The sequence below is a fragment of the Oncorhynchus keta genome, chromosome 36 (assembly GCF_023373465.1).
Source record: "Oncorhynchus keta strain PuntledgeMale-10-30-2019 chromosome 36, Oket_V2, whole genome shotgun sequence".
Lineage (NCBI taxonomy): Eukaryota > Metazoa > Chordata > Actinopteri > Salmoniformes > Salmonidae > Oncorhynchus > Oncorhynchus keta.
In genome coordinates this window covers 6887017-6912822 of record NC_068456.1, presented here as the reverse complement: position 1 = coordinate 6912822, position 25806 = coordinate 6887017, and the positions used below count along the sequence as shown (strand labels likewise).

The following is a 25806-nucleotide window of genomic DNA, read 5'->3' as shown; positions in this document are numbered from 1 at the left end:
GGGCTGTGGCTAGGTAGCTAAGCGCCTGGGCAATGTATAGGGCTGTGACTAGGTAGCTAAGCGCATGGGCAATGTATAGGGCTGTGGCTAGGTAGCTAAGTGCTTGGGCAATGTATAGAGCCGTGGCTCGATATGTTTGGGACTCGGAGTAGGTATGGCCGCTGGGGCAGGGGCTAGGTATGGGGACTGGGTTTAGGGAATGCAGCCCTGGGGGCTGGACCTGCCCTGCAGCACTGTGGGTAGAGGAAAAGGTGCTCTACTGTAAACGTCTGTGCAGGGAGCCACTTATGCGCTGTGACAGGCGAGCTTGCCTGTCAGTGTTTCAATAGTGGAGAGCTGCCAAGTCCAATGCTAACAGCCAGGCACGCTTCCTGTCTTATCAAATTCCCCTCGCTCCCTCTCAGCACACCGTCACCTGGAATGAGCCATTGTTTCACATCCCGCTGGGCCGCAATGCTTTATTCAAGACGTGATGCATATCTTCATGGCTTTTTTCCGTCACACAGCTGCCCGGCACACGATCTCAGTATCTGGGAGAGCATTTAACTAAAACTATTGGACTGAATACTGAGGGAGAGAGAAAGGGAGTACTGGCAGGTTACAGACAAGACACTGGCATTGATTTATAGTCCCAAAGTAGGTAAGAGGTCACGTTGTAGTTGGCTGAGTAAAACAACTACGATAAAATATACAGTGCCTTCTGAAAGTTCTCAGACCCCTAGACTTTTTCCACATTGTTACGTTACAGCGTTATTCTAAAAGGGATTAAATAACACAATTTCCTCAGCAATCTATACACAATACACCATAATGACAAAGAAAAAACAGGGTTTTAAAAACTTTTGCACATTAAAAAGAAAAATACCTTATTTACATAAGTATTCAGACCCTTTGGTATGAGACTGGAAATTGAGGTCAGGTGCATCCTGTTTCCATTGATCATCTTTGAGAGGTTTCTACAATTTGATTAGAGTCCACCTGATTTAAATTCAATTGATTGGACATGATTTGGAAAGGCACACCTGTCTATATAAAGGTCCCACAGTTGACAGTGCATGTCAGAGAAAAAAACCAAGCAATGAGGTTGAAAGGATTGTCCATTGAGCTCTGAGAGGATTGTGTCGAGGCACAAAACTGGGGAAGGGTACCAAAAAAAATGTCTGCAGCATTGAAGGTCCCCAAGAACACAGTGGCATCCATCATTCTTAAAAGGAAGAAGTTTGGACCCACTAAGACTCTTCCTAGAGCTGGCCGCCAAGTCAAGCTGACCAATCAGGGGAGAAGGGCCTTGGTCAAGGAGGTGACCAAGAACCCGATGGTCAATGACAGCTCTAGAGGTCCTCTGTGGAGACAGGATAACCTTCCAGAAGGCCAACCAGCGCTGCAGCTGGTTGGGCCTTTATGGTAGAATGGCCAGACGGAAGCAACTCCTTAGTAAAAGGCACAACAGCCTGCTTGGAATTTGCCAAAAAGGCACCTAAAAATACTCAGAACATGAGAAACAAGATTCTCTGGTCTGATGAAACCAAGACTGAACTCTTTGGACTGAATGCCAATCGTCACGTCTGGAGGAAACCTGACAACATCCCTACAGTGAAGCATCATGCTGTGGGGATGTTTTTCAGTGGCAGGGACTAGGAAACTAGGAAACTAGTCAGGATCGAGGCAAAGATTAATGGAGCAAAGCACAGAGAGATCCTTGATGAAAACCTGCCCAGGACCTCACTGTTAATTACGATAAATTAACTAATAAAAAATAAAAAAATGTTTTGCCTTGTCATTATGGGGTATTGTGTGTAGATTACAATTTAATTCAAAGCTGTAACGTGACAAAATGTGGAAAAAGTCAAGGGGTCTGAATACTTTCCGAAGGTACTAACTCTTAAGGCAAGTTAGTGTACTCGCCCTGAAAAAGAATGTGCTATAAACATCTTCATGTTTTACATCTGCAATCGTTTAGCTATGCCTACCTATGACAAATGACCCAACTATCACACACATACGGCACAATTCACTGACCTGTGATCTCATTTTACAGTTTGTCAGAGGCTGCAGACACTGTGGCTTATCTCATAGCATTACCACTGAGAGCCTGAGCCAGCGTAGCTCATGGTTCTACCCTACTATTCATCATCCTAGCAGGCACAGCGGGAGAAACAACAGGTTTTCTGCTCCACGGGAACCCAGCTCCCACTAATTACTCAAACCAGCCAGCCAGCTATATCTAAGGCAGGAGCCAGAACAAACCCTCATTCATATTCAGTGGGTTCCCCGTTCAGTAACATGTGGTGAGCAGCAGGTATTGTACTGCAGAGTTAGTTTTCTTAATGACACCTCAGAGGTCTGTTCATCCAGAACAATTATTGATTCTATGGAGCTTGATTACCAAACCCTTTGTGCAATCAAAACAGTATCATTTTTGTGCCTGGTTCAGTTGCGCCGATTTACTATTGATATGTAGAGATGCCCTCTTTTTCACACACACACACACACAGCTCAGAATATCGGCTGGTATTGCGTGAATGTAATCCATGTGTTTGATACCATTCTATTCATTCTGTTCCAGCCATTACTATGAACCCGTTCGCCCCAGTTAAGGTGCCACCAGCCGCCTGTGACACGCACGCACACACACACACACACACACACACACACACACACACACACACACAGTACTTAGTGATGAGAAGACTCGTTCAGTCAAAAAAATAAATAGACTAATTTTGTTCATTTGAGTCGGTAACGCCCAGCGTATGCAGGACCCTCTACCGGTGAACTGAAAACTACAAAGAAACATGATTCTCTCGATCACATGCCGTTCACCATAAGGGGCTTATTGGAGCTGTCGTTTGTGACTGAGACTTGTAAAAGTGTGCTTTAAACAACGTACATTTATTGATAGCTAGGGATACAAATAAGATGATTTTTTAGTACATTTTAAACAAGGTGTAGTTGTGGCCGCAAACTGGACTACATTGTGAACGACTAGGCGGAATTAATTACTTGATTGCCGTGAGGATGATTACATTATTTGTGCAACATTATTTGTGAACTGGAGCACCCCAAACAATTAGTTCTTGAGTTTGAGTTTGTTGAGCAGAGGCCGTGTATGTTTTGGCTCTACAAAATGTCCATCATCATGTTATATTAATTGCACCATGTGATCAATTATCAGCTCTAAACATGTTTTTTTTCATTCTCTATGCTGCCTGCAGCCTCATCTATTTTGCCTGTGCGCATACACAACCGTTGTTTGTCGGAGCACGTCTCCAGAGTCACCAGAGGGGCGCATATTAAAAACCCTGCTGTAGAATTCATTGAGGCCAGCAGGTCAAACTAAAACTAAAGACTCAAATGAATGAGCCATTCAGAAAAACAAATCATGACACTAGTCTGTATAGAGAGTTGTTCATAAAAAACTAAAATCATTCGCAAACTGCATATCACTAACTGAACTGTGCTAGACTACACTGTAGTCGCACTGGCCCTTTCTGTGGGCCACTGAGCCGTACTGTGCCGGATGGCCCTCGGCCAGGCTCCAGGGGCCTGTTACCATGGTGAGGAATAGCCAAGCGGACCGGACGCCAGCGGAGTGTGGTGATAGATTATGTTGGGAGGTGGGACTCAAGCCCAATCAAAAACGCACCACCGCTCTTCTTGCGGAGGAGATGGAATGATCAAAACCAACTGCAGCTCACACACACAGTGAGGTCAGGGCATGGAGCCATCCTTCCATCTTTCTTACACCCCCCCCCCCATCTCGTTCATTCTGTCGTCTGCATAGCGAGATGTTACAAGACCTTAAACCCAGTGCCCATTCATCTACAGTACAAGCAGAAAGACTAATTGTCAGCTTTCTCCATTTCAAACACCCTCTCTTTTTATCCCTCTTAGATGCCTGATTACAACTTCAAAAACACACACACGATGCCTTCATCGCGAAAGACCTGCAGTCCTTGACCCTAGGCTGGTTTACAGTTGGTCTATAGACATGTCTAAACAATTAGAATGTCTATTTTGTTTTTGATACCTTCTTTGCTTTCAGGCCCACGTGGAAGGGATGGTATGGGGAGGGGGGTTCCTGGGTGGAGACATTTTGGATGGAAGGGAGGTTGGAGGCTCACTTTGTTAATGTTCCTTGACATACTAGGAAAGAACAATAAATATCTTCTCTCTATTATATACACGCACACCAACACACTAGGTTCGCTAGGCAGCTAAAGTTAGCTAGGCTAGGTGTTACGGTTAGGGTGACGGTTAGGGTAAGGTCGTGGCGGGCTCCCGAGTGGCGCAGCAGTCTAAGGCACTGCATCACAGTGCAAGAGTAGTCACTACAGTCCCTGGTTCGTTTCTAGGCTGTATCACATCCGGCTGTGATTGGGAGTCCCATAGGGAGGCGCACAATTGGCCCAGCGTGGTCCGGGTTTGGCCAGGGTAGGACGTCATTGTAAATAACAATTTGTTCTTAACTGACTTGCATAATTAAATAAAGCTTACTTTTTTTTAAACAAGGTAGCATGCTAGTAGTTAAAGGGTTAGCTAACATGCTAGTTAAAATTTAGTAAGTAGTTGCAAAGTTAATATGTATCTAAAATGCTAAAGTTGTCCATGTGAATCGAACCCGGAACGTTTGTAATTTACAGTGCTATTATTGTCTTAATTTAGAGTTTTACGGATGAGAAAATAAAACTTCTAATTTTCTGCACATGCTGGGGAATTGTTGCAATATTCAGGAGTGATTTTAAAAATTTATCTAGGCAAGTCCGTTAAGAACAAATTCTTATTTTCAATGATGGCCTAGGAACAGTGGGTTAACTGCCTTGTTCAGGGGCAAAACAACAGATTTTTACCATGTCAGCTTGGCGATTCGATCTGCCAACCTTTCGGTTACTGGCCAAACACTCTAACCACTAGGCTACCTGCCGCCCCAAAAGGGTACTTTGGTTTAGATGAGAAGTTGCTCACATAGTTGATTAACAGTTAGTTAAAAACATGCTTACTGACTACTGTGATATTTACTGAAATATTGCTGCTCAGCCAGAATGTAGAGTTGCCAAGCCATGGCCAAAGGTAAGACAATGTCAATGAAAAAGTAGAGTCTACAGACTCTTCTCAACTCCCACCAGTCTGAATAAGCCCTAAGCAACAGTATGAGCTAGAGCAATGGACTAGTAACCGAAAGGTTGTAAGATCAAAACCCCGAGCTGACAAGGTAAAAATCTGTCGTTCTGCTCACTGTTCCTAGGGAGTCATTGAAAATAAGAATTTATTGCAAACAGACCCGAAAGAAAGACTGGGTCGTGTTTATTAAGACCTTGAAGCAAAACTTTTGTTTGCGCAACAGGAAACTGAAATTATATTTATGTCCAGGTTGTCCTTCCTTTTTATTCTTCCCCCGTTTGGTTACTAATAAATATAACCCTGAACTCCTCGGTTGTTGTGGTTTACTAGATATTGCTACACTGACGTATGCCACTAATGATGAATGTTTCAGAATACAGAAAGAAAAACATTTACACAGAAATCTACGGAGAAAATGTTAAGGACACATTAATGTATGAAAAAGACTACGTTTTTTTATTTATCATTAAGCGCCAGAGAAAGAGTACAGTACACAAGCTATTCAATAGCCCAGGTTCTTGCAACATTCCTTGTATAGACACTCTTTGCAAGGGCGGGAGGGGTTGGTCGGAGACTTGCTCGCTCATCAAATTGGCTTTAGACTCATGTATACCGTACCTACAGCGCCCCCTGGTGGCCAGCAAGTAAACATTTGGCCAATTCTACCCACTTGGCAGCAAAACGATTTGCCAAATCAAAGTGTGTTAATCGCATACACAGCTCATCAAGTGTTACAGCGGCTGCAGCGAAATGCTTATGTCACTAGCTTCTGACAATGCAGTAAGATGTCAAACAAGTACACAAATAATTCAATTGTGAAATAAACACAAAAGACACCAGAAATCAACAACGGCGGGACGGAATCCAATTAACAATCCAAATAGCACTGTAGCAGCAATCAAAATGCAATCTATACATATGTACACGGGGGAAATTTGCACAAGATATAGTACAACCAATATGTACAGCAGTATTAGAATGAGCTATGTCGAGGGGATACAGTCTTTAAATAGCTACACGGACCGATGTCACCTTGCAACTTTATTGACCTTTTATTTCAACATTTGCACTCCCATGTATACCCTACACACACACACACTCACTCACTCACTGTCACTCCAACGTAAATCTACCTCCATCTCTCCATTATCCCTGCACATGAACATATGGTATTGAAATTAAAGTATTTCCTGTATGTAGTATGCTTACTTACCTACTTTGTGCATTTCATATTTTTCCAGTAATACATTGTTATTCATTATTGAATTGTTGGGGTTTCAGTTAGCAAACAAGGCATTTAACCGTACTTGTGCATGTGACAAAACATGAACTTAAATACAGTGTCCAGTGGTATCAATGTCTCTGTAACATGTGACAACAGTGTTGGCGGCGTGTGCGTATGATAGCTTGCGTGCGTGTTTTGTATGAGCGAGTGTGCATCACCTGGTAGACGACTGGTGATGGCTGTCCAACAGTCTGATGGCCTGTTAATATCACTAGGCCCTGAAATTAGTGATGAGCTTGGAGGTCACTATGGCGTTAAAAGCTGAGCTGCAGTCGATTAACAGCGTTTCTCATATAGATGTTCCTATTGTCCATGTGTAATAGGGCGGTGTGCAGTAGAGTGCGTCGGGTATGTTCCTTGACTAGCCTTTCAAAGCACTTCATGATGACAGAGTGCTACAGGGCGATTGTCATTTAGTTCAGTAGGCTTGCTTAGGTACAGGAACAATGGTGGCCATCTTGAAGTAAGCAGGGACGACAGAATGGGAAAGGGAGAGGTTGAGAATGTCCGTAAACACTCCAGCCAGCTGGTCTACGCATGCTCAGAGAACATGGCTTGGGATGCCTTTCCGGGCCGGCAGCCTTGCGAGGGTTCACACGCTTGAAGGTACTACTCAAGTCGGCTACAGAGATCGGGAGCCCACAGTACTCGTCAGCAGTGGGGCCCCTGTCGGCGGCTCGGTGTCGTTTTCCTCGAAGAGGGGGGGGGGGACAAAGAAAAAAAATGTGTTCCGCTTGTCTGGGAGTGAGGCGTCTGTGTCCACGATTGTCTGAAGTCCCTGCCACATGCATATTGTGTCTGAGACATAGTAGAATATGTTTGTGAAATTCCAGGATAATTTCTTACATTTTCTTTTTTACATTTTACCTTTATTTAACCAGGCAAGTCAGTTAAGAACACATTCTTATTTTCAATGACGGCCTGGGAACAGTGAGTTAACTGCCTGTTCAGGGGCAGAACAACAGATTTGTACCTTGTCAGCTCGGGGGTTTGAACTCACAACCTTCCGGTTACTAGTCCAACGCTCTAACCACTAGTACCTGGCTACAATGAATGTGGCCTCAGGATATTCGGTTTCTGATTTGTTCAAAGTCCAGTGTAATTCCTTGAGTGCCAGCATAGTGTCAGCTTGTGTGTGGTATTCCAGGTCAGGGGAACAGAAACTCTTGAGGGTTGGTACATTCCTACAATCACACCATGGGTTGTTTATCATGAAACACACTCTTCTCCTTTTTAGCTTGATCAAGCACCTCCACTGTCAACAAAGTCTCGGTAAGGCAGAGTAAGTCACAGTCTCTCGTATCACTCTGGTAGGAGATCCACGCTCTGAGCTCGCAAAGTTTTATTGTCTAGAGACTGTACATTAGCAAGTAGTATACTAGAAAGCGAAGGGTGGTTTGCCCTTTTCCTTAAAAATCGGACAAGAACTCCCGCTCACCTTCCTCTTCTTTGGCGGTATCATTTTGGGAAAAAAGGCTTCCGTGATGAATGGAACTGGGGCTCCCGAGTGGCATAACGGTCTAAGGCACTGCTCTCAGTGCTAGAGGCTTCACTACAGACCCTGGTTCGACTCCAGGCTGCATCACAACCGGCCGTGATTGAGAGTCACACAAGGTGGTGCAGAATTGGCCCAGCGTCATCCGGGTTAGGCAGTCATTGTAAATCAGAATTGGTTCTTAACCTTTTATTTAACTAGGCAAGTCAGTTAACTAAAAACTGCTGTAGTGCAGACAAAGGATCCAGCTCCGTAAAGTGGTGACTAATCTTCGATCTGATGTCCAGAAGTGCTTGTCAGTCATATTAAATTATACTAGAAACTTTCTGATCAAATAATGTAAAAAAAAGAACACAAAAATAAACAATGACTGCAAAGTTCCCTGGGAGCTAGGAACATTGTCGGCACCATCTTGACAATGAACTTGTCACTCAATATTGTGTGAAACCTGGCTTTCCAGACTAGGAGTAATTCAGAGTAACCCAATAATTGATGCAAGCTTTGCTTCAACTCAAACCCACAAGCACTTCAACAACAAAACTTGATCCCAGTCTTCAAAACAACCAGCATCCCAAGATGTCCTTCTCTCGATGAAGATGGTACCACACACACAGAAATATAAATCTTTTCATTCTATTTATAAAAAGGCACCACTTACGACAGCCTTCCCACATCTCCACTCCATATGCTAATTTTTGAATGACAACAGGCAGGGCGAAGGAAGAAAATCTTTGTTTTGGCTGAAATTGGGGAGCTGTTGGCAGCACGAGCTGGGAGAAAAGCGAGGAGCGCCAGCTATTAGGCTATTTCTGTAGCGCATGAGTAAGGCGACGACCTAATCCGCACCCACATGTCAGCGGAGTCATTCATTGTGTGCTGCCGGTAAACTACCATTAACTGGTACAGACACACATGCCCTCGGCGCAGACACTAATTGTGGTGTTTTAACTCTAATCTGGTGTTCTCTCTGGTTAAGTCTATGGCGGAGTGCCGCTCTTTCGTTCATTTAACTGCAGTCGGCTCGACTGACGAGAGCAGCATCTACCATTTAGACACCCGTCTGCCCACCGCCATCTGTAGCTAGCAGCATTTATGGCTGGAGCTCCGTGTGTGTTTGTGTGCGTGTGTACATGCATGTGCGCGCCTGTAATCAGAGTGCTCCCTGTGGACCACGATACATCCAAATGCCAGAAGGCAAATGGGGATAGCCTACAACACTTTAATACATGCAAGTATTTCTAATGAGTTTGCCACTAGCAAGTACTGACATTTTGTGTATTTGTGAAATGACTAGATACCCTGTCAGCAGTGGTGTAAAGTACTTAAGTAGTACTTGAAAGTATTTTCTACTGAAGTTTTTTTTTGGGGGGTGTATGTATATTTCACATTCCTAAAGAAAATAATGTACTTTTTATTCCATACATTTTCCTTGACACCCAAAAGTGCTCGTTACATTTTGAATGCTTAGCAGGACAGGAAAAATGTCCAATTCACAAACTTATTGAGAGAACATCCCTGTTCATCTCTACTGCCTCTGATCTGGCAGACTCACTAAACAAAAATGCTTTGTTTGTAAATTATGTCTTAGTGTTGGAGTGTGCCCCTGGCTATCTGTACATTTAAAAATCTCAAAGTGTGCCATCTGGTTTGCTTAATGAAAGGAATTTTAAATGATTTATACTTTTACTTTTGATAAAGTATATTTGAGCAACTGCATTTACTTGTTATACTTTAGTATATTTAAAATCAAATACTTTCACACTTACTTTTGTAGTATTTTACTGGGTGACTGACTTGAGTAATATTCTATGAAAAAAAAGAAGGTATCTTCACCTTTACTCAAGTATGACAATTGGAGTACTTTTTCCTTCACAGACTGGCAGCCAATAAACATCCCTCACTCTGAAACAGTGGAGATATATGATAAACAGAAATGGATGACCGGTCTACCCAAAGCCATGTATTTATCTGATATGGCTCTACCCTTCTTCAGCTTGAATATATGCATTGCTTTACCATATAATGTATTCTCTTTTCCACATTTTGCTGTGTTACAAAGTGGGATTTGTCATTACACAAAATACTCCAATGTCAAATTGGAAGGCAAATTCTAACATTTGTAAAAATATATATTTTTTAAAATTATTTTTTTGTTGTTGTATTATCTTGATCATAGAAGTATTCAACCCCGAGGGACTAAATTATAAATTCACCTTTGGCCATGATTACAGATGTGAGTCTTTCTGGGTAAGTCTAAGAGCTTTCCACACCTGGACTGTGAAACATTTACCCATTATTGTTTAATACAATTTTGTCAAATTGGTTGTTGACCATTGCTTAAAAACAATTTTCAAGTATTGCCATAGATTTTCAAGCAGATTTAAGTCATAACTAACTCAGCCACTCAGGGACATTCATAGTCTTCTTGGTAAGCAACTCCAGTGTACTATAGATTTGGCCTTGTGTTTTAGCTTATTGTTCTGCTGAATGGTACATTCAGACATCTCCCAGTGTCTGGTGGAAAGCAGATTTTGCCTGTGCTTAGCTCCATACCGTTTCTTTTTTTGACCTGAAAAATTCCCCCGTCCTTATCAACTACAAGCATACCCATAACATGATACAGCCACCACTATACTTGAAAATATGGAGAGCGGTACTCCGTAATGTGTTGTATTGGATTTTGCGAGTAATTGAAAAACCTCCCTGGTCTTTGTGGTTGAATTTCATTTCGCGACTGAGGGATCTTACAGATAATTGTATGTGTGGGGTACAGAGATGAGGTAGTCATTCAAAAATCATGTCAGAAACACTAATTGTGCACAGACTGCACACAGTCCATGCAACTTATTATGGAACTTTAAGCACACTTTTACTCCTGAACTAATTTAGGCTTGCCATAACAATGGGATTGAATACTTATTGACTGAAGACATTTCAGCGTTTCCTTTTTAACACAATTTTGTAAACATTTCTAAAAACAAAATTCCACTTTGACATTACAGGGTATTGTGTGTAGGCCAGTGAGACAACCTCCATTTCAATCCATTTTAAATCCAGGCTGGAACAACAAAAATTCAAGGGGTGTGAGTGAATACATTCGGAAGGCACTGCACATACACCCGGAGTTGCTTTGACATTTGTCAATGTCTGACGATTTACTCCGGGCATCAACTGACGTCGACTCCCTAAGAGGCATTCTGGCAGACAAAACAGGCCGACTTACTCATCACCCCTGAATGAACGGCGACCGCTAATCAAAACGTACACCGACTCACTCAGGGAAGCAGTCCACAGTCGGTCAGATAGTGACACTGAGAAAGGCTCCGATCACAGAGTGGCCAGATGAGATTCATGCCATCTGTCAGTTCTGACAAAACAGCTAAGTGAGACAGAGACGCAAGCATGTGCACACAGACAACGTCGGTGACAAGCATGCCAACACAAACACATTAGCTCATCGCGCATCTTTAAGTCGTTGCAAAGAGTCCGATCTCCGTTTCGGGGTTCCTCTTAAAGTCATCGGTCCGGAGTTCTTCTAAAAGTGAACACAAAAGCCGAGTCGGAGACAACCACCCTCTCCCGCCCGACTTAATTAAAACAAATTCACTTCTGCTTTCTCTCGCTCTCTTTTCCCTGTTCACTCTCTAGAAGGCTGAGCCTGGCTCTCTCTCCAGACTCTCCAGGCCTCCCACAAGCTGCAATACACACATACATTATGGATTAATTACTTCATCAAATAAAAAGCAGGGCATCTTGTGATAAACTGCAGGGATACTTTTCATCGTTGATGAGGCCTATCTGATGAATAGTTTAACGAGGGAACTATAGCAGGGCCTGTTTAGTGCTGACAAAGTTTTCACAGCAAGCGGGAAGACTGCAGAAAGGAGTAAGACCGATCGGAGACTCACATAATCACTTTAGCGAATGCGTTTTTTTGTTTATCGTCAGTCCGTTTGTTTATCCACCACATCCAACCCACTCTGTTCACCGTCTGCGCAGAGCAAGAGAGTATGTGCATGATCTAGGATCAGTTAAGCCTTCTGTATCATCATGTACAACGAGTGTACAAATCTGCTCTTTCCATGACAGACTGAGCAGGTGAATTCCGGCTGAAAGCTATGGTCCCTTATCGGACGTCACCTGTTGAATCCACATCAAATGGGGCAGACGGGTTAAAGAAAGAATTGTACGCCTCGAGACACGGGTCGTGTATGTGCGCCATTCAGAGGGCGAATGAGCAAGACAAAAAAAACAAATGTAAGTGCCTTTGAACAGGGTACGGTAGCAGGTCCCAGGCTTTGAGTGTCAAGAACTACAACGGTACGTTTTTTTTTCTCCTTTTCTTCACGCTCAACAGTTTCTCGTGTGTATCGAGAATGGTCCAACCACCCCAAAGGACATCCAGCCAACGTGACAACTACGGGGCGCATCGGAGTCAACATGGGCCAGCAGCCCTGTTCCGGTGGAACTAAAAGAGTGCAACTCAATATTAGGAAGGTGTTCCTAACGTGTGTACACAGTGTATACGATTATATGGACAGGTGGGAACCTGATCCTGGATAAGCATTCCTACTGTGAGATGCTTTGTGGATAAGAGCCCAGTCACCCCGTCCCATATAACCTTATTCATTATGAACTAAATGGAGAAAAAAAAACTCATCCTAAATCTTTACTCCTACTATGAAAAGCTTAATGAATACAGGCCCGGAAGTCTCCAATTCTATGGACGTCCTGGTGTTGCTTCTTCCTCAACACAGCTTGCATGTACCCTCCAGAGATGTAGGCCTACCAAAATCCTACAGAGGGGTAAAACCAGTAACTTCCGACAGAGTTCACTTCTGATCTTCTACAAATCTACAGCTGGTACATGTCATGTTCCTCTACATATTGGACTCTGTTCCCTGTTCTGGAAACAATAGTGTCCTATTGGAAGACGCACACAGTGTGGCCCTGCCAGCATTTTCGTCGCGACAAATATGTACTTATCAGGCACTGCAGACAAGACATTTCTTGGGTTTTTGAGCTGGCCCTTCTGTGATCCAACGCTGAGTGCCAAGCACTGGAGCGCTTCGACGGCCGATGCAGCTGGGAACTCATTCTCCATAATAATCCATTGGATCCAAAGCATTTCCCAGTTTCCCACAGTGTTGGGTATCTTACTGCAGTGTGTGCTATCTGTAAACCATTCTAGCTGAGACTGAGATATGCAGATCATAAGTGGTATGGATCGGTATTGACAGAACCTGGAAGCACATTTGCACACAAGTGAGTGACCTTGATCTCATTGCAAACGATGTTCACATGAGACGATCCCGGTGTTGAGTTCTCAGATAAACCAGATGTTGTTGCACTATGTGCATGCATGCTGCCTATCGATTGTAACCTAAAAATAAATAAATAAAAAAAACACACGGCTCTGATGATGTAGGTCAAGATGGCGGAGGAAAAAAAAACAAACAAACATGAATCAGCACAAACATGCTTTGAATGCATAGGCATACTTCTCATGATTGTCGGTCTGTGCATAACGTATGCGTTTCGTTCAGCTGCTGTCTGAGCACACTTTGAATCCCTTTGGACACAAACGAACCGGTCCCTGTGCTAAACTTCCAGCGGCATCCGTGTAATTCCCCACAATTAAGCGGAATAGATTGCAGGGGACACGTTTATCTATAATGATAATCTCTAGCTCCATTTCGCTGCGTCCCAGCTCTGAAGCAGAGGTACAGAGAGCTGATTGGGCTGACACAAACAGCATCCGAGCTTCACCTGGTAAGTCGTGTTAGCAAGCTGGGCGCCACCATTAGATTATTACCATCAAGCCCTTCCCCGGTGATGCTGTACCCCCAGTTCCCATCTCTACGGCTGTCTGCCAGACATTTTCAAGGGAGATTTTGTGAGTGTGAAAAACAATCTAGCACTTCACTTAGAGGGTGTCTATGTTATCAGTTAAAAAAGTAAAAAATAAAAATAAAAAAGGGTGAATGTGTGAAAAAAATACATGGTAATTATTTCTGACTCAAAGTACATTTAATACCCAAGAGGGAAATAGCTAGTGATTCTGTTTGTGTAGCTTTTTACCGTCTGACAGAATGAGGTTATGACTGTGTAGTCAGGAATTGTTTGAGAGTGTTCTCTTTGACAATATCAGCGTTGGAGCTCTGGCCTCATGGACAACCACCAAGTCCATGTCAGTCATCCAAGCCCCAAAACTCTCACGTTCCCCTGCACGCTATTTGACCAACCCAAAGAACGAGATTTCCAAACATACACACGTCCATAAGCATTTTGTTTCAGAGCAGTCCGAAAGTCATCATCTCTAAAGTCAAACTTTTAAAAATCAGGTCACAAGTCTTTTTTTGTTTTGTTTTGTTTTTGACACGCCTTATCATAACTGTAACGACTTATCGCCCTAACCTTTCTCTGTCACTTTCATCCGTGGCCTCTTGTTCTGCGCTTCCTATGAATAAGTCATCGGGGCCTATGGCTTATTGAGCATCGTTCCGCCGCCTCCGTGGCCCTGTAAACCAACTGAAGTGTTTATGGGAGATAAGAGGCGGTGGAGGTTGCACACCCAATAACGCCTTTTATCATCCCACGTTCTGCAGCGATATACATTCGACGAGAGAGCCCGTACTGAAGATGAATCCTTTAATTAGAGGAGTTTGTGGACCCGACATCAGAGGCATAATATGGAGGGGGGATAAAAACAGCCATTGAAAAGGGCAGCATCTGCGGGATCTCTCGTTGGCCTTGTCTGGCACTGTGCTGTGTCTGCCGGCGTCGATGGCGAGATAGGAGCCCTGTAACCTCAAAGCAATATCTGTAAAAAAAAATTTAAAAAAAACTTTTTTTGCTTTTCTGCAACGCTTGAATGCCACGGGTTGCCTAGACTATTTCGAATAGATTTGTTCAGTTCATTGATTTTCTTGAAGCTTTATCTGTGCAAGTCATGTCTACATTATCGGTTGAATTACTGCCAAAGTCATTCATTTACTCTGCTCGGATTTCCTGTACGTCTAACACTACCCATGGAGCAGGAAAGGCTTACCAATATTACACATTTAAAAAAGAACGCATGTTCAAGGTTACTCTTGACATGAATGTGCCTTATTGGTCATGGTGACCATACAGAGGGAAACAGATGAAAAGACAACAGGAAATCCCGTCGCAATTCCTCCGATTTTGAGCACACAAACACATCTACTAAGCCTTAGATTACACAGACAATGGTCACCACCATACTTCGACCAGACAGGCAGACTCCAACATCCCGAATATAAAACACCTAGCACAAAACATCCTCTACCTCTGGCCAGTGCACACCACGCCGTCCCTCTTGACATCCTATGATACTTAACCTTTGACAATATTCAAAGGCAATTTTCAAAGGTTAGCATCACAAGGCCATTCTGTTTCTAACTCCATAAAAATGTTACCTTTCAGACCTCTGAATAGGAAGTAGTTAAATTTAATTAGCCAAGCAGACATGTGCCAAAATACTCAAGATAATGACTGCCGCTCCTATTCCCAGTCATCTGAATAATCATTGGTGAAATTTTTTTGGGGGGAATTAATTACTCACTCTCCCAGACTGAGGAAGAGCGATTGTGGCCTCGATTGCATAATTTACCAAACTCCATAATTATCTCCACTCCACAGTGAATATGTAGTAGTCAAGGGGACTCGCATACAGTTCCTGTTTGTCCCTTTGACTGCTCAAAGCCTGATTATCGCCTGTAGAAGACAACATGACCAACAAATAAAAACATGTTATGAGGGATTAATTGGCTTTGATTCCCACATTTTGTTTTTATTACACCTACAGTGTGTGAGTAAATCGTCAAGTCGCCATATATACCCCATATAACAGCCCCATGTTCAAACAAGTTCAGATATAGTACCACAGGTCTAAAATAATAGGAAAGACAGTAATAGCCTAGTGGGAACTGGGGAAAAGGGATGATGTGACCCCCTTCCTTGAATCTCCTATAAAACCCAAATGAACCATTCTGCATCACAAGCAAGCGCCAAAGCTCTATTGGTATTTAACAAAGATTAGCTTTAAATTGATGATTAACCTTTGTAATCCTATGTGCACATTGAGAATAGCTCCACTTGTCTCTTGCAAGAGCCACACTAAAGAGCTGCAATATTGTTCGGGGAAAATTGAGGCTCAGCGAGCAAATGAGGAAGCAGTGTTATCTGTAAAAATGGCGCTCCGGCGGATAATGAAGACGAATCTCCAGAACGGAGAGTCCTCTCAATGAAATCACAACAGAATTATTTCTCTCCCGCATTGGGCATCTTTTAATAAAAGCTCTACGTCCAATACATCCCATGACAATATTGCGGCCCTTATCTCACCAGGGAGCAGAATTAACGCCTGCCATTGCTTATGCGGCTGTATTAAGGACTAAATCGGACATTAAATGAGTCATTTCTTCATATTTAACTCAGACTGGGGAGGTAATGGTTTAATTTGCCGGGCAATGACTGTCCCCCGTGGATTTGGCTTTGCATTCAATCACATCCTTCTGCCTACCACTACTACGTTGTGTGTATCGCCTCCCTCTCGTATACCATCTACTGGACCACATCCCGTATACACTTCTGAAATGATCAAATATAGCACAAGTGGTAGGGAGAAAAAGGCATAGCTCAAGGCTAAGACGGCGCTGTCCATACAGACCCAAAGCTACGGACTTGAATCGTCCAGGTCCACGGAAAGCACCAAGTCAAGATTTTTTTTAGACTGTCACTCTGGCAAAGGGTAGACCATTTTAAAGCCACACCGAGATACTTCACAGGATACCTTTCATAACCTTGGCACCTCACCGCTATCAACAGGTGTCTCTTTAGATGCCACTGCCTTGGACCCCACCCTGACCACCTTGTGTGCCCATGACCCTTTTAACCCCCTCTGGTACCCAGCCTACTACTCAAACAATCTCCATACAAGTTGAATTACCCATACATGTTTATATCCGAGGCCTTTATGCAGCCCCATTTTGGCTTCAGCGATATCATTGTGCTGCTTCTTTCTGCCCCTATCCCAACGGCACCTTGTCACTGTCACTAACCCATACTACACCACGCTATGGAGTTCAATGGCAAGGCACAAACGGTGAAGTACAAGCCATTCATAAGAGCACAGCATGCATGTGGCTTGCCCTGAACTTGATTGACCTTTTCACCTACATAAACCTCAGTGCTTATAAATAGCACGTTTCAGTCCAACTCAAATCTTTTGCTCATTACAAAATGTCAAACGCCACTCCTGGTGCCATGTGAGAACCAGTAGAGTTGACATTGAGCTTTTGCTATAATTTGTTGTTCTTTTAAAATGATTTTATTAAGGGCCAACAAAACCCCCTAAAACTTTTGATAAAAGCCCCTGCTGAATTACAAAGCTACCTCCGATTTCATTTAAGAAATGAGTGACAACAGCTTGATCTTCACCTAACTGTTGCTATGACTACACCTCACACATGCATAATATGGGCATAAAGTGGCCCCTAAACGGGGTCCCTCCTAAATCACCTTGTCAAGGCGCCCAGACAAATGAATGCCCTTATCCTAAAATACATTTTTAGAAATGCCTCTGTGCTGAGCCTCAGTCAATTAAACCTATTTAAATTCAAAATAACTTCCGTAAATTATTTTAGGCCAAGAGAGTCAGAATATTGGCATACTCTATATACACGAGAAGAAGAAAAATATTTACAAATTAACAAACTTACAGCATCCATCACAAGGGTAAAGTATGTCTGGTGTCTACTCCGTAACACACACACACACTTCATTAACAAATGACATTCACACATAAGACCTGAACTCTGCTGAAATCCAAACAAATCCCCCCCACTCTCAAAACTCGATCTCTCCCCTAATGTGGCAGAAATGACATGGCACAGCTGCAACACAAAAAAGCCTGTATGCTACACAATACCCAATAACGAGGGATCTGCTTGACATGTACCTACTCATCTGACAGAGGAGATAGGGAGGGAACAAAAGGTAATGAATAAATTAGCTGCCAGTCATCAACAAGGGGAATGATACATCTACTTCATAACACACGGAAATTATGGTGTCTGCAGAGCTCAGAATCCCTGATGAAAAAAATTACCCATAAAATACATTCTGAATTAGATGTCAGAGCCTCTTCCCCATCTACAAGCGCCCTCACCCACTCCCTCTATCCCTTTATCCCATTATTCCAAAATGACAGCAAATTGAGCAGAACAAAGCCCATCGTCTGGTAGCATGGATCGTAGAATGCATCTAGGAAAACCTCATCAAAATCCATGTGCCTTTAACAAGGCTTTCCTCGGGCAAGACCACAGACGCTGGCTGGGCTTTTGAGGCAACAGCGTGGCGGCTCCCGAGCAACACGAGGCGAAAGACGGCGACAGTATCAATACTGCTTTTTCATATGGGCTTTCCTGGTTACTGGTGCGAAGGCAGGCGAGCCGGCAGAGTGGGATCAGGCAAAGTGGGATCAGCCAGAGAGACATAGACTAAGTAGCAATACGCTCCGCGCAAAACCCTGCGCCGTACTCATGAATAATGGAATGCTGTACAAATATGTAAATCTGGGCATTAGCCTAGTTATTCCCCTGTACTGTAACTTAGTGACTTGTCTATTATGAGCCGCCTATTGGAAGGAGGAAAGAAGGCCTGACAGCTAACTTCACGGTATCCAGTCACTAGCTAACTCACGCCCCCACACTAAATTGCCGTGCTACTTAAAGTAACAATTGCACAGGTAGGATTTAGAAGCCTATAAGATAGCGGGAATGAGCATGAAGTTGTCGCTAATCGCCCGATTCTTCTCAAAGGCTGGTATGAAGTGTTGATCAGTAATAAGCATACAGGGGATGGAAATTAAGGTTCTACAGGCAGGCAGAAAATAGGCCACTGTACTGTATAACATTGCCATCATAATGTAAGCCTATGATGAACACTCCCTGTTGAATATAGTCCTACAATTATGTGGTAGTCATCAACAAGGACCCACCAGTAGTACAGGTTGTTACTGGGTCCATGAGAGGTTGAAATCACAGGCCACATGAGGCTCCTGCCACGTTCAGCACAGGCCAGAAGCACAATGAATGAGTCACCATGCTTCTACGATGAGCGACATAATTATTAGCGTCAATCGAAGTAAATTGTTGAGGACATATAGGACTGCTCAGATTTGAAAGAGAACCTGACATGCAATACCTGCCCTCTCACCATGGCAACAGAACAGGCCACACCCCAGCCTCATATCCCTCCAGCATTCAAATATCCCTAAATAGCCAAATCAGGAAGATAGGCCTGCTTTTAACTGGAGAATATTAACTCCAGACTTTAGGGTTTGGAGATTGAATCTGGCACACATTACTGTTGAAAACACTTGATTTCATGATAGATACTCCACTTCCTGAGGGAGAATACCAAACATTTTCTCCCATACATTTTTTGGGGGAATACATTTACATGTTTACAAAAAAAAAAAACTGTGCCATTCCTCCACTGGTACAGTTATTATTTTAATTCAGCAAACACAACCTCATTTAATATTAATACCAATCTCGTGTTGTCTTTCATTGGTGTTGAAGAAAACTTGAAAAATATCATTTAGATCCAGCGAAATGTAATACAGTAACATGGAATACATCAAATGAAACCCTGGGGTTAAATTTTAGTACACCAGAGATGCTTTCGCTCACAATCTCCCCCTCTTTCTCTGCAGTGCTGCATATTTGGTGGGAGTAGCTAGTCCAGTGCCTTATTTTGCCATTGCTTGCTTCTGCATTAGTCTGTAGACTGCATTTGGCCTAACATGTATTCATGTGACATCCTGACACTGTGGGATTTAGAACGTACCTCATGTGTTGGTAGGCCGGATCACACTAACATCCTGTTTTTAATAACTGAATTCCAAATAGACCCTAGCCCATCCCCTAGGCACTCCTGTAGATCTAAAAGAATTGGATAGGTGTAAGCAACAAGAGTGCCTAGGGGTCCATTTGGAATTCAGCATCTGAATCAGTCACCCTCCAGCTATTCTCCGTACTAACCCATCCCCAATTCCCTTTGCTCTCTGCTCAACCCTGCATGCCCCGATCTTGGCTACTATAGAAAGAAAGAAAAAAGCCAACAAACAAACATGACAATGATTCTGCTGCAGAGAAACAATGAACCATTCATGGTAATCAGTGAAGTACGAAAATAACGAGCTGAGCCCGACCCTCCATCCTGAGTGGTTGTCCATGAGGCGAAACCTTGTCTTCTCAGACCTGCTCAAGTTCAGTGTGCTACTAACAACCCGCTCGCAATGGTTCCACTACAATACCTTGTAGGTTATGCTTCAGCTACATGCTAGAACTGTTATTTAGTCTAAGCAGCGATCTAAACTTTATTAGGCGTGGTGGAATTACTGACAAGGCGTGCAGGGCACATACTTTGGGTCCCGGACCTCCAGGGTCTCCCCATTGACATTGCATAAGTCATGGCAAAAATGTGGAAAAATTTGAGGAAATTAGCTTTTAAAAAATAGATGCATCTCCACCCCATGGCAAAATTAGTAGAATTGCCTGAGACTACTTAGAAAAAAAGAGTGTAGAATTGCAGCAGACTTGCTTTAAAAACAGCAACATTTTCTCTACGCCATCAAGGGGTTGGGGGGTCACTGAAATGTTTTTTGTTAAGAGCCCCCCCAAAAGGCTAGGGACAGCCCTGAACACAGGACTGGATGCCAGATGAATTTAATCTTACACTGAAGACTTAAAATACTTTTAAAAAAATTAAAAAAAGATCTTTCCAAAATCAAACTGCATTCATTTGTCTACACCACCCACACTATTCTAATTACAGGCGAATGAGACAACCCATGGCAATAACGAATAAGTCTAGCCCTGTCATAAGTGATATAGGAAGCTCCTGGCTCATCTTAAAGGAAAACTCGACACTAACCATATTTTGGTTTACAGTCACTAAATCTTTTGCATGTCAGCAGAATAACTGATGCGGGGCAATCTCTCATTGAAGCCCTCTCGACCAACCACCAAGAGAAAAATGATGATAAAGTCCCCCAAGTCCCAATATTCATGAACTGAAATAGGCAGCAGGAACGGAGCTCTCACACGGGGTAATAAAGTTGATGGAAAGATCACACCACCGCCGTAAACGCAGCACACGACCGCACAGGTGCACTCACGCCCTTCTGAGCGCACAGCCCATTGTTCTTGTGAAATCCACACCTAGTTTGTACGACCCGCTCACTCCAGTTTCATCAAAGACTTACATATTATGTTATCTTCTGCAGCAGAGGCAACTCTGGCTCTCCCTTTCCTGTTGGAAGTCCTCATTAGAGCCAGTTTCATCATAGCGCTTGATGGTTTTTGTAACTGCATTTCAAACTTGAAATGTTCCGTATTGAAGGACCTTCATGTCTTAAAGTAATGATGGACTCTCGTTTTTCTTTGCTTATTTGAGCTGTTTTTGACATAATATGGACGAGGTCTTTTAACAAATAGTGCTATCTTCTGTATACCACCGTTACTTTGTCACAACACAATTGATTGGCTCAAATGCATTAAGGAAAGAAATTTAACAAGTTGACTTTTAACAAGGCACACCTGTTAATTTAAATGCATTCCAGGTGACTACCTCATGAAGCTGGTTGAGAGAATGCCAAGTGTGCAAAGCTGTCATCAAGGCAAAGGGTGGCTACTTTGAAGAATCTCAAACATAAAATATATTTAGATTTGTTTAACACTTTTTTGGTTACTACATGATTCCATATGTGTTATTTCAAAGTGTTGATGTGTTCACTATTATTCTACAATGTAGAAAATAATAAAAATAAAGAAAAACCCAGGGGATAAATAGGCGTGTCCACACTTTTGACTGGTACTGTATATACAAACAATATATCTCACACACACATCCAAAAGTATGTGGACAACACTTCAAATTAGTGGATTCTGCTATTTCAGCCACACCCGTTGCTGACAGGTGTATAAAATCGAGCACACCGCCATGTAATCTCCATAGACAAGCATCAGCACTAGAATGACCCGTACGATTTCAGTGACTTTCAACATGGCACCGTCATTGGATGCCACCTTTCCAACAAGTCAGTTCATCAGATTTCTACCCTGCTAGAGCTGCCCCGACCAACTGTAAATGCTGTTATAGTGAAGTGGAAACTTATAGGAGCAACAATGGCTCAGCCGTGAAGTGGTAGGCCACTGACGCGTGTAAAAAAAGAAATAGTCTGTCCTCGGTTGCAACACTCACTACAGAGTTTGAAATTGCCTCTGGAAGCAACGTCAGCACAAGAACTGTTCGTTGGGAGCTTTACGAAATGGGTTTCCATGGCCGAGCAGCCGCACACAAGCCTAAGATCACCATGCACAATGACAAGTGTTGGCTGGAGTGGTGTAAAGCTCGCCACCATTGGACTCTTGAGCAGAGGAACCTCGTTCTCTGGAGTGACCAATCACGCCTCATCATCTGGCAGTCGGACAGACTAATCTGGGTTTGGCGGATGCCAGGAGAACGCTGCCTGCCTCAATGTATAGTGCCAACTGTGAAGTTTGGTGGAGGAGGAATAATGGTCTGGGGCTGTTTTTCATGGTTCGGGCTAGGCCCCTTAACGGCAAGTAGCCCAGTGGTTAGAGCGTTGGGCCAGTAACCGAAAGGTTGCTGGATCAAATCCCTGAGCTGACAAGGTAGAAATCTGTTGTTCTGCCCGAGGAAGGCAGTTAACCCACTGTTCCCCGGGCGCCGAAGAAGTTGATGTCGATTATGGCATCCCTCCACACCTCTGATTCAGAGGGGTTGGGATAAATGCGGAAGACACATTTCAGTTGTACAACTGACTAGGTATCAGCCTTCTCCCTTTACAATGACATGCTATACAATTCTGTGCTTCCAACTTTGTGTAAACAGTTTCCTATATCAGCAGGACAATGCCCCCTGTGCACAAAGCAAGATCCATACAGAATTGGTTTGTCGAGATCGGTGTGGAAGAACTTGACTGGCCTGCACATAGCCCTGACCTCAACCCCATCAAACACCTTTGGGATGAATTGGAACGCCTACTGTGAGCCAGGCCTAATTGCCCAAAATCAATGTCCGACCTCACGAATGCTCGTGGCTGAATGGAAGCAAGTCCACACAGCAATGTTCCAACATCTAGTGGAAATCCTTTGTCAAGATAATCCATTCACCTGACAGGTGTGGCATATCAAGAAGCTGATTAAACAGCATGATTACACAGGTGCACCTTATGCTGGGGACAGTAAAAGGCCACTCTATAATGTGCAGTTTTGTCACAACACAATGCCAAAGATGTCTCAAGTTGAGGGAGAGTGCAATTGGCATGCTGACTGCAGGTATGTCCACCAGAGCTGTTGCCAGAGAATTGAATGTTAATTTCTCTACTATAAGCCGCCTCCAATGTAATTTTAGATTATTTGGCAGTACGTCCAACGGGACTCACAACCGTAGACCACATGTAACCACACTAGCCCAGGACCTCCACATCCGGCTTCTTCACCTGCAGGATTGTCAGAGACCAGCAAACCGGACAGATGATGAAACTGTGGGTTTGCATAAGCTAAGAATTGTTGCACAAACTGTCAGAAACCTTCTCAGGGAAGCTCATCTGCATGCTAGTCGTCCTCAACAGGGTCTTGACGTGAATGCAGGTCGGTGTCGTAACCGACTTCAGTTGGCAAATGCTCACCTTCGATGGCCACTGGTACGCTGGAGAAGTGTGTTCTTCACAGATGAAACCCGGTTTCAACTGTATTGGGCAGATCACCAGGATGGAAGCTGAAAATGTCCCAGTTCTTCTATGGCCTGCATACTCACCAGACACGTCATCCATTGAACATGTTTGGGATGCTCTTGATCGACACTGTTTTCTAGTTCCTGCCAATATCCAGCAACTTCGCACGGCCATTGAAGAGTGGGGCAACATTCTACAGGCCACAATCAACAGCTGGATCAAGTCTATGTGAAGCAGATGTGTCGCGCTGCCTGAGGAAAATTGTGGTCAGGCCAGATACTGACTGGTTCTGATCGACGCCCCTAGATTTTTTTTATTTTTAAAGGTATCCGTGACCAACAGATGGATATTTGTATTCCCAGGCACGTGAAATCCATAGATTTGGGTCTAATACATTTATTTCAATTGACTGATGTTCTTATATTAACTGTAACTCAGTATTAACGTTGTCACCAAAAAAAAATATTTTCCAAATGGAAAATATACACTCAATGTGCACTGTTTTAACACAGTTGCAGCCAACAGTATATTCCAGTTACAACAGAGCTATATAGCTAATTAGAACAGGTGGGCGCCTCTCTCTTCCAATCGATCATGTAGCCTTTTGTTTTTAGAAAATGATTTCTCAATGATATGAAAGTAAAGTTCCAAAGGTGTTCTAAACTGTATTGCAAGCTATGATTATTGTGCAGACAGAGCGTTGGGACTGTTGTAGGCTATACATTGGCTCTGCCCTCAGCAATGCTTAAATTGAGAACCCAATAATAGGCTTTTTGGGTGGAGAGCTGCTGCTGCCCGGGAACGACGACTGATTTATGCAATTAAACCGCAATCATTTGGAATGCTCAATCGCGGACACAGACAAGGCCATTTACCACTTAAAGCCCAATTATCAGTGTGGTTATAGCAGCGTCAACGTAAAAACGAATTTGGGGTGTTAAAAGTTTAACTCCATTGTTTTTTGAGACGCAAATGATCTGAAGGCCTCAGTTTATGTCAACATGTATTTAATACAACCACCCTTATCGTATCTAGGAAGCCAATGTCTACTACCAATTATTAAAGTTACACTGTATCCTATATACACCACGAGATACGTTTAAATACAATAGTCTAGATTTAAAAAAAATAATTCATGCGCATGAATAATGTAGGGAGGGATAGTACATTAATATTAATATAGAATGGATATGTTAATATAGAATATTAGGTTTGTAAACAGGTTATATATGATAGAAGATCAACATTTATCTGGTTTGAATATACAGTAGGTAATGGATCGAATGTCATCCCGAATTGTCCAACGACGAATGAGGTTAGATTACAAGAATATGACTACATATTTCACAAATAACTCGGAAATACATTGATCTGGAACTACTCACGACTTATCCAAAAGCAAGAAGGAATTCTATTTCAGAATGCAATCACAGATCATTCAACCTGCGTCCCAATTCCTGTCGCAAACGAAGAGAGGGATATTAGACTGGAAGGCACGAAAAAGTAGACCACCCTAGACCTAGGAGACAAAATCTAGTTACCTTGCATGAGGTCGGCGATAGTGATGGAATCTCCGAGACTCATCGGTCTGGCTCGAGTTCAGTCACAGATGAACCAACGGATTGCACTTTTACACCAGCAGCTGACGACAAGAGCCTAAAACTGTCGTCCTTTATCCCTCACTGAAATACACTCAGAGCATCAGCCACTCTCATCACTTATTAATTTGAAGGAGGACATTAGGGAAACTGAGCCCCGTTTTTTTTCAGAGCTTGTTTTGACTCAATCCCTCGAAACAGACAGGCAAACCCCACTCCATCGGAACGTGGTGAGATTTGTGCGAAGCGCTGCCTTGCGTAGCACTGTGGGAGGAGTCGTGTCAGGTGACCAGGTAAATTGCTGCGGTACTAATTCAAAAGGTGCTATTTAAAAATATATATATATATTTCATAAATGAATCATTTAGTTTACTATTAGGAGCGCTTAATGTTAACTCATATATTATTGTAGGCTACTTAATTATGGGCATCTACAGATTTTATTTATGTTATACACTGCAGGTTAGTATGCCGGGAGCATCATTGATCGAATTGCACCTCTGATAAACAAAAT

The 25806-nt window shown here is 43.1% G+C and overlaps 1 protein-coding gene across 4 annotated transcripts in view; it reads right to left on the bottom strand.

Moving 5' to 3' along the window:
* Positions 1-25567, bottom strand: part of LOC118369543 (heparan sulfate glucosamine 3-O-sulfotransferase 1-like) — a 31808-nt gene extending 6241 nt beyond the window's left edge. The window contains exons 1-2 of one of the 4 annotated variants that reach the window (XM_035754013.2): positions 25236-25567; positions 25080-25151 (exon numbers count right to left, since the gene is read on the bottom strand). The gene's annotated coding sequence lies outside the window, so the exon portion shown is untranslated. The remainder of the gene's footprint in view (positions 1-25079; positions 25152-25235) is intronic. The other 3 variants (XM_035754015.2, XM_035754012.2, XM_035754014.2) reach the window with 3 other exon arrangements.
* Between the last annotated feature and the right edge of the window lie 239 nt (positions 25568-25806).